Source organism: Miscanthus floridulus, unplaced genomic scaffold, assembly GCF_019320115.1.
Source record: "Miscanthus floridulus cultivar M001 unplaced genomic scaffold, ASM1932011v1 fs_142_1_2, whole genome shotgun sequence".
NCBI classification, from domain to species: domain Eukaryota; kingdom Viridiplantae; phylum Streptophyta; class Magnoliopsida; order Poales; family Poaceae; genus Miscanthus; species Miscanthus floridulus.
The window spans coordinates 29,199-39,458 of NW_027096259.1; positions in this window are offsets into that span (position 1 = coordinate 29,199).

Sequence of the window (10,260 nt, forward strand, 5' to 3'; positions counted from 1 at the left end):
GCTGAGTGCCGGTCAAAGGGCACTCGGCAAAGATTTTTTAAAAAAAAAAATTCAAACTTTGCCGAGTGCCAGCCAGAGGGCACTCGGGAAAGAATTTTTTTAAAAAAAAAAATTCAAACTTTGCCGAGTGCCGGCCAGAGGGCACTCGGCAAAGAATTTTTTTAAAAAAAATTCAAACTTTGCTGAGTGCCCGCCAGAGGGCACTCGGCAAAGAATTTTTTTTTAAAAAAAATTCAAACTTTGCCGAGGCCGGCCAGGGGCACTCGGCAAAAAAAATTTTTTAAAAAAAAATAAAAAATCTTTGCCGAGTGCCTGCAGGGTTGGCACTCGGCAAAGAGACCGTCAACGGGACCAGCGCCGTGACGATCTCTTTTCTTTGCCGAGTGCCCGATAAAAGACACTCGGCAAAGAGGGCTTTGCCAATCAATTTTTTGCCGTGTGTTCTTTGCCGAGTGCCGCAGTCCTTTGCCGAGTGGCTCAGGCACTCGGCAAAGAACCTAAATCCAGTAGTGATACATACTAGTTCATTTTTCCTCTTCTTTTTCCTCGTCCACATTCCTGTTGTCGCTCGACCCTGTCCGTCCGGAGGGAAGCCTCTGCCCCAGCCCCCGGCGGTCTGTGCGGGCCTCTACCCCTACATTGGCGCGGTTGGTCACCGGCCCCGCTCAACCCTAGCCGCCCAGCCACGGCGTGGGTCTCTACCCCTGACCCGTTGAAGGGTCGAGATGGCGGACTAGAGGGGAGGGTGAATAGTCTTTTCTAAAATTAATCACGTTGGCTAACCGAAACAAGTGCGGAATTAAAACTATCGGTCTAGCCAAGACTATACCCCACTATATATGTTCACTAGCACCTTGCAAAGATAACAATTATGCAACAAAGGTGCCGGGCTAGCTAGAGCTCTCCTAAACAATTCTAGGAGCAAGGTTACACAAACCTATGCCACTAGTATTTTAAGCAACACGAGAGCTTCCTGCACATGCTAGTAAGCAAAAGCACAAAGCTAACTAAGCTCACTAGCAATGCTCAATAACAAGGCAACCAATGCCTAATTAGAGAGCGCAAAGACTTAGCTACACAAACTAAGCAATGTGACTAACAAGATTACTAAAACCAAATTAGCCACGCAAGGGAGCTACTTCTATGCTACACAAGCAACAAGGTAATTAGCAAGCTACACAAGCTATCTAATTACAAGAGCAACTATACAAGCTTAATATGTATAAAGGTAATTGCAAGCTTGTGTAACGGGGATGCAAACCAATGGGAAGAATAAGGTTGACACAATGATTTTTCTCCCGAGGTTCACGTGTTTGCCAACACGCTAGTCCCCGTTGTGTCGACCGCTCACTTGGTGGTTCGGCGGCTAATTAGCATCACCCGCTAAGCCCGCACGTTGGGTGCCGCAAGAACCTACCCCTTGAGTGAGGGTAGCTCAATGACACGCTTTACTAGAGTTGCTCTTCGCGGCTCCCGCGGGGCGAGCACAATGCCCCTCACAAGCACTTCTCCGGAGCGCCGCACAAGCTTCTTGCGCGCTTCGACGGAGACCACCACCAAGCCATCTAGGAGGTGGCAACCTCCAAGAGTAACAAGCACCACCGGCTTGCAACTCGATCACCTAGTGCCACTCGATGCAACCTCACGATGCAATCGCACTAGAATCGCTCACTCACACAATCGAATGATCACTATCAAGTATGTGTGAGATGGAGGACTCCTAAGCACTCTCAAGCATGGACACAAAGTCCCCCAAGGTGCTCCCTGCCAGCCATGGCCAAAGGCCACTTCTATTTATAGCCCCAAGGGCTAAACTAGCCGTTACCCCTTCACTGGGTAAAAATCAGGCCGACCGGACGCTCCGGTCGTGTTGACCGGACGCTGGACCTCAACGTCCGGTCGCCCGCAGACGACCACGTGTCCCGATTCCAACGGTCACTTGACCTGACCGGACGCAGCAACTTCAACTGACCGGACGCTGAATCCTCAACGTCCGGTCGTTTCCAGTAAGCTCCCCGAGGCGTATTTCTTCGACCGGACGCGTCCGATCCACCTTGATCGGACCCTGACCAGCGTCCGGTACAATACCCTCGGTACTGTGCCGACCGACCAGCTTGACCGGACACAGGATTCAGCGTCTGGTGCTTTCAGACCCAGCGTCCGGTCAGTTGACCGACGCCAGCGTCTTCGTGACTAACTCGTTTTCACTTCTAACTTCTTCACCCTTACTCTAATGTGCCAACCACAAGAATTTGCATCCGCGCGCAATAGAAAATAGGCATTCCATTTTCCCGAGAGAGGGACCCAAACCCATCTCAACCCTGCAAATACCACCTCCTTTGTAGATGTGCTAACACCACTAAGTGTACACCACCATGTGTATGTGTGTTAGCTTTTCACAATTATTTTCCAAAGGATGTTAGCCACTCAACTTGCCATGCCACTCGATCCTAGCGACGATGCAAAGTTAGATCACTCGAGTGGCACTAGATGACCGATATGCAAACAAGTTTGCCCCTCTTGATAGTACGGCCATCTATCCTAAACCCGGTCATAAACTTCTCTACACACCTATGACCGGTGAAATGAAATGTCCTAGGTTATACCTTTGCCTTGCGCATTCCATTCCATCTCCTTCAATGTCGATGCAACACATGCACCAACACGATCAACAATGATATGATCCACTTCATATCATCACGTGATCATATTGGTTCATCGATCTTGACTTCACTTGCTCTTCACCGTTGCCATCGTCCATCGGCGCCAAGTCTTGCTCAAGCTTCACCGCCACGCGGTCCATCACTCCAAAGCCTTTGACTTGCCCTTCACGCTTGCAACCGGTCCATCAAGCCAAGTCTTGTCTTGATCTTCTCCACCTTGATCACATGACTCAATGTCATGTCTCATGTGCAATAAGCTCCTTCATCATCACATGTGTGAGCTTTGCAACATCTCCAAGCCATTTTCACCTCCATGGCATATGTTGCTCATACACATGTACCTGTGGACTAATCACCTGTGTATCTCACATAAACACAATTAGTCCACCTAAGTTGTCACTCAATTACCAAAACCAAACAAGGACCTTTCACCCGTCCACTCTGCTGGGGACCGATGGACGAGCTCCGCCATGGATTGTGTGAAACTTTCACGTCTGATATCATCACATCATGACAAATCTCATGATTTTTAGACTTCGTTTGGTTTTTTTAGAATTTAAAAATCATTCAACCACATGTTCGTGGTCGTGTTTTCTGAACAAGATATTCGAAATTTCTTTTCATTTTCCGGATAAGGCCTCACACTGGGCTCATTAAGGACATGTACAACAATGTTGTGACTAGAGTTCGAACAAGTGATGGAGACACGGATGACTTCCCGATTAGGATATGACAACATCAAGGGTCAGCTTTGAGCCCTTATTTGTTTGCCTTGGTGATGGACGAGGTCACAAGGGATATACAAGGGGACATCCCTTGGTGTATGCTTTTCACGGATGATGTAGTGTTAGTTGATGAAAGTCGGACATGAGTGAATCAGAAACTGGAGTTATGGTGGGAGACTTTGGAGTCCAAAGGTTTTAGACTCAGTAGAACTAAAACTGAGTATATGAGATGTAACTTCGGCACTACTACTCGGGAGGAGGAAGCTATTAGTTTGAAAGGTCAAGTAGTGCCTAGAAAGGATACCTTTCGATATTTAGGATCAATGCTACAGAGAGACGGGGATATTGATGAAGATGTTAGCCATAGAATCAAAGCAGGGTGGATGAAGTGGCGGCAAGCATCTGGTGTCCTATGTGACAAAAGGGTACCACAGAAGCTAAAAGGCAAGTTTTATAGGACGACGATTAGACCTGCTATGTTGTATGGTGCAGAATATTGGCCTACGAAAAGACGACATGTTCAACAGATAAGTGTCGTGGAAATGCGTATGTTGCGTTGGATTTGCGGTCATACAAGAAGGGATCGAGTTCGGAACGATGATATACGTGATAGATTAGGGGTAGCACTAATTGAAGAAAAGCTTGTCCTACACCGGTTGAGATGGTTTGGACATGTCCAACGCAGACCTCCATAGGCACCGGTGCGTAGTGGAATCCTAAGCCAGGATAGTAACGTGAAGAGAGGCAGAGGAAGACCGAAGTTGACTTGGGTAGAGGCAATAAAAAGAGACTTGAAAGGATGGAATATACCGAAAGACTTAGCCTTAGATAGGAGTGCTTGGAAGACAGCTATTCACGTTGCTTCTGCTGGGTTTCAACTCTAGCCTACCCCAACTTGATTGGGACTTAAAGGCTTTGTTGTTGTTGTTGTATTTAAATCACTTGCTGATCAAATTTGACTTATACCAAAAAAATCCTAGAAATGCAATAAATTAATTAAATATAGCAAACAGATCAAAAAATATACCAAATTTTAACATGGAATACCACATATTCTATGTGGAGAGTAGAAAAAGTTTCATGGTCAGTAGAGGAAAAAAGTGAAATGATTTGTCGAGTGCTAAATAATTACACTCGGCAAACATATTTATTTGCCGAGTGCCAAATAATTACACTCGGCAAATATATTTCTTTGCTGAGTGCCTAGCTTTGCCGAGTGTTTTTTTTTCTGGGTTGCCGAGTGCCAGACTTTGCCGAGTGTTTTTTTTTTGGCTCTTTTACCGAGTGTTTTTGCTTCTTTGCCGAGTGCCCGATAGAATACACTCGGCAAAGATTCTTGCACCTGGCAAACTAAGGGTTTCGGTAGTGATAGAGTCTGACAAAAGGTTCAGGGATGGATGGAGCAGAGCCTCTCGGCAGGTGGAAAGGAGGTGCTTATTAAAGCAGTTGCACATGCCATTCTAACATATTGTATGTCATGTTTTAAACGGTTGTACAAGCATATTGATGGTGTCCTCCGTGACTTTTGGTGGGGAAGCAAGGAGGGCAAGCACAGAACGCGCTGGGTTGCTTGAGATGACATGTCAAAGCTGAAGCACATGGGAGGGCTAGGCTTTAGAAACATTGAGTTATTTAACATAGCCTTGCTGGTTCGCCAGGCTTGGCGGCTTTTGCAGGATCCTGGTTCGCTCAGTGCACGGGTCCTCAAGGCTTCTTATTTCCCGGCGGGTGATCTACTAAATGTGGAGGTGGGCTCTTCGCCGTCCAGGGAATGGATATCGGTGGTTGACGGTATTCAAGTGCTGCGTCAAAGCCTGATTAGCAGGATCGGTGTTCGGGTGAGACGACGAGGATATGGGACACGCAGTGGCTCCCAAGAGATGGCCTGTTACGACCACTTGGAGCAACAAAACCCACCCCGCCACAGTTGGTCAGTGAGCTAATTGACTCGACTTCGTGATGCTGGGATAGTCAGATGCTGAGGGAATGTTTCACGCCAATGGACTGGGAGATTATCGAGGAGTATTCCTCTAAGCACGATGCCGTAAGAAGATTTCTAGGCATGGCAGTACGGGGAATCTGGCATCTTCCCGATCAGGTTGGCTTATCGCATGCTGTTGTGAAGCCGGGAGACGAATTTAGCTTGGGAGGAGGATCGCTTGAGCAATTCGAAAGCTGGATCACAGGAGAAGGAATGGAGCGAGTTGTGGAAGATCAAGGTTCCTTCCAAGATCAGGATGTTGCTGTAGAGACTGGCTAGGCACTCAGTTCCAACATGTGATCTTTGGCACCATAGGAACATGGCTACGGATGGGGGTTGTTCCTTATGCGGTGCAGATGATTTATGGAGGCACGCGCTGCTGGAGTGCAACCTAGCCAGATGTGTTTAGGCCCTAGAAAGGCTGGAGATTACCGAGTTCTTTGCCAAGTGCAATGCTTGGACGCTCTGGCTTGGCATGCAGAGGTGATGCGATCGCTTAAGCATGAAGAGCTTACAAGTGTTGTCGTCCGGTTATGTGCGATTTGGTATGCAAGACGCAAGGCGATACATGAGAATTATTTTCAGAGCCCTCTGTCGACCCATATGTTTGTAGAGCGATTCATTGGTGAGCTCATAGAAGTCCGGCCAGAGAAGAAACAGGCTCGACCAGAGACAGCTCTGGGGTGCGGCCTCCTCGGTGGATTAGAACACCAGCTGGGCTGGCCAAGATCAACATGGATGCGGCAGTCTCCAAGAATTCGAGGCACTCAGCATCGGCTGCTGTGACGCGTGATGTGGGAGGCAACTTCTTGGGAGCCTCGGCACTGGTAGTGGAAGGAAACACTGAAGCGGAGGTGGTCGAGGGCTCGAGGCGATAGCCTGCCACGAAGGGTTGGTCCTGGCCAGTGACCTTGATTTACAGGCAGCAAGGCTAGCCAGTGATTGTGCCAACGCAGTTCGAAGTATCCAGGGCGAGGGGATGGGCAGGTATGGCGCCATCGTCTTGGAAATAAAGTCTAGAATGGAGCACTTTGTAAGGATTGATTTCGTCTTCCAAAGGCGAAGTTCAAATATTGATGCACATCTCCTAGCCAGAAGCTCTATAAATTTACCAGTAGGTAGACATATTTGGTTTTTGGAGCCTCCCTATGGAATTTGTAACTATGTTTCGTTGAATGAATAAAGATGGCGCTCCACTAAAAAAAAAAACCACCACCCCACATCTAACCCCCATACCCACAAAATTGGGCAAGATTTCATTAGGCTTATTAAGGTGTGTCAAAGATTTCGAGCTCTTAACTTTTGACAAAGTGTGGCAAATTTTTTGTGACAATTGTGGCCAGGAACAAAAAAGTACCCTAGATAAACCAATGCAAAGAGAAACCTTGTCACCAATGCCTAGAAAGACCTTGTACTTCATTCAAGGAACAATATTGATCCCTCACAACATCTCGGTCGAAAGTCTTTAACTTGTGACTTCTCCATGGCAGCGTCAAGTGTTTTAGTAGAGATTATAACCACTGCAGATGACTGACCTTGTTATTGATGACCCAAGGCTTAACCTCGCCTTTCCGCTTCACAATGTGGCTGGGTGTGGGTGGTGATTGAGCAATGGTTATTTTGGCCATTCCAGAGGTGGTGGCTTTTTTTCTCCGAACAAATTGTCTAAAATGAAATAATCTATTTCAGTGTGACTGTCTAAACATTAAACTACTGTACAATGATGTACTTGGGGAGGAAATAACGTATCTGATTTGGAATGCTACAGCTGCACCAGCACAAGAAAAAGTGCTGAGCAGGTGTTTGTTTTCAACGTCAGCTGCAAACAGGCCCAGCACTTTCGGAACAATTTCATACCATTCCAAATTATAAAACGTTTTGGCTTTTCAAAATACGTTGTTTTTATTATATACTTAGATATATATTATGTCTAGATACATAGTAAAAGCAATGTACCTAAAAAGCCAAAACTTCTTATAATTTGGAACGGAGGAGTACCTTCATTTGAACAGAGGATACTGTTGATGATCAGAATATCCACTTAGCTTGCGCATCCACCTACTACTTGATCAGTTCCTTTTCTGTCCATAACACAAGTACCTCTTTCCAGTGTTTTTTTACCTTGTCTGAAGTATGCGCAATGACTAGAGAGATGAAAATACGTTTTTGGTGCAATTATTCGTTCCAACCTCTGCATCTCCCATGACTAAGCTCAAAAAATAGACGCTGATCAGGTCCTCTGTAATCATAGCATCTTTCGGTTCCCAACTTCCCATAAGGCAGAAGATAATTGACTCTGAAAAAAGCACCCGCCCATCGTTCTGATGCTACCTTACGAATTAAAAAGAACCAAAAAAAAGATTCAAAATTTTCAAGCTTGCATTGGTGTTTATTTCGGAGTTCAGAGTAACACATGACACATTCAAAATTTAATAAAGCTGATGTTTGGTAATCTATTTCCGCCTACCTTGAAAGTATTAAATACAACCATCTATATATAGTGCAGAACTCCAGGTTCAAATTCAAAACTTGGCTATTTTTCTTGTGTTTACAAGACCTAGCAAAGATAATCAGGCGCGGCTTCTGGAACCGACATTTGCTTTTCGAAGGTGTCCTCTGTGCTGTGAAGAATTCGTTTCTTTTGGTAAAGAACATCACATGTTCTTGATCGGCATCACTTTGGGCTAAAAAAGACCTAATTAATCTCTTGGATGACGCACCAACTTACACTGGCCTAGCTCTGCGTACGCAGTTTCTTGCTCACAGAACTACTCCTTTACTGTCTAATTGAAGTTTAATTTGGAGGATTCTTTTTTACATTTTGTATTAGCTTTGTTCTAAGTCAAACATTTCTATCTTGTCCATCAATTTTTTTTAAAAAAAATACATATCAACAACAAGATTTATGTTTTAAGATTCACTATAATAAATATGTTTGTAATATACAGTTTATATGTTGTGAAACTATGTGGATTTCTTAAAATTGATAGTCAAACATGAAAATATTTGACTTAGGACAAGGCTAATACGACATGTAAAAAACAGAGAGAGAGAGAGAGTAAACACAAAGAAGAAGAAAATTCACAGTAATTATTATTTGCTTTATTAATGGTATATTTTTTCTTCCTCATGTTTACATGCTATGGTGTGTGTTATATATACATTAATCATTAATAGGATTTGAACTTAGTTACTATATATATGGCTTAATTCTTGGAAGCTGTTTTTGCTTCTGAAAAGCCAAAAGCCAACAAAAGAGCTTCTTCCAAGTTCTACGTGAGAGTAAGCAGTTTTTCTCTAATAAATCCCACAGCACCCAGGGACCTGCTTCTAGCGGTTGTGGAATCGAAGTTTTCACAAAAATTACCCATCTACCGCTCGTTACGATGCATACCGGTTCATTCTTTTCTGAGCACTCCTGCCACGTGAAACAGAGCGTCGTCCGCGTCTGCCCCTCGTGGCCAGCTACGACGCTCCTCATGGCCAACGGCCGGAGCCCTCCCCTCCACAAGCTCTAACACCGGTAGAGCCCTCCCGTCCCTCGTCTCCAACACCGGCGGCAACAATCCTCATGGCTAGCGGCCGGAGCCCTCCCCTCCACAAGATCCAACACCGGTAGAGCCCTCCCCTCCCTCAGCTCCAACGCCGGCAGATCCCTTCCCTTTCTCCTCCTAGCCAGCTGGCAGCAACAGAGGATGTGGCTGCGAGCGGCAGTAGAGGCCACAACTGCGGACGACGCTACAGCCGCAAACGTCGGTGGATCACTCCCGTCCCTCCTCATGGGCAGATGGCGGCGACAGAGGAGCAGCCGCAGGTGACGCTGGAGGCGTGACCGCGGGCGTTGGAGGCGCGACGAAGTTGGGCAGCGCGACGCCCGAAGCCCGGTGTCCCCAAGCTCCGCCGCCCCCCACCAGTAGAGAAACGAGCTGTACTCCCAGTTCTCAAACCCCTTCAGTCCCGGTTTTGGAACCGGGAGCACAAATCCGGAACTAAAGGGTCCCTCCTTTAGTCCCGGTTTCACGCCCGGGACTAAATGTCCACTTTTAGTCCCGGTTGGTAATACCAACCGGGACTAAAGAGGCCTCCCGGCCTGGCCACGTGGGTCGTCCCTTTAGTCCCGGTTGGTATTACCAACCGGGACTAAAGGTTTTATTTTTTTCTTTTTTTTTTGTTTCTATTTTCAATTGATGATTCGTTTTTGTTTTCGAAACGGAAATGCTAAACACCACACGGGTGTTTTTATCAAGAGCTGGCACACGATTTTTGTAGGCGCCGCATCCCCACGCCGTCCTGAGCACGGCCGCCGCATCCCGGCGCCGCGCGTCCAGCAGGAGAAGGTCCACGGCCTCCAGCCGTGCCATGGCCGCCTCTGTGGCGGTGGACGAGGAGCCAGAGTGGTCGGACTCTTTCCGGCGCCGCGCGTCCAGCAGGAGAAGGTCCACGGCCTCCAGCCGCGGCATGGCCGCCTCTGTGGCGGAGGACGAGGAGCCGGAGTGGTCGGACTCTTCCGGAGAGACGTCGACGCGGGCGTAGCGGCCGCCCGTGCGTTGGCTAGCAAGAGGCTGGTGGCGGGCGGGCGGCGGCTGCTAGACGTCGACGGCGGGGTGGTGTCCGGGGCGTTGACGATGAGCTGGGCGTTCTAGCCGCCGGCCATGGCGGCGACGAGCTCCGGAAGCCAACTCACCCGTGGGCCCCGCGTGTCACTGACTTTGTCTTTTTGTCCTTCCATCGAAAAAAAATTGTGATATGTGATATGTGGTCTATGACGTGTGATCTGTGGAAGCTGGATGTAGAAGAAGGGTGGAGGCTGTTGGATCTTAATCCTATGGTGTAAAAAATTCATGTGTTGAAACTGCATAAAACATATGGTTGTTGGGTAGACAGACTCTTT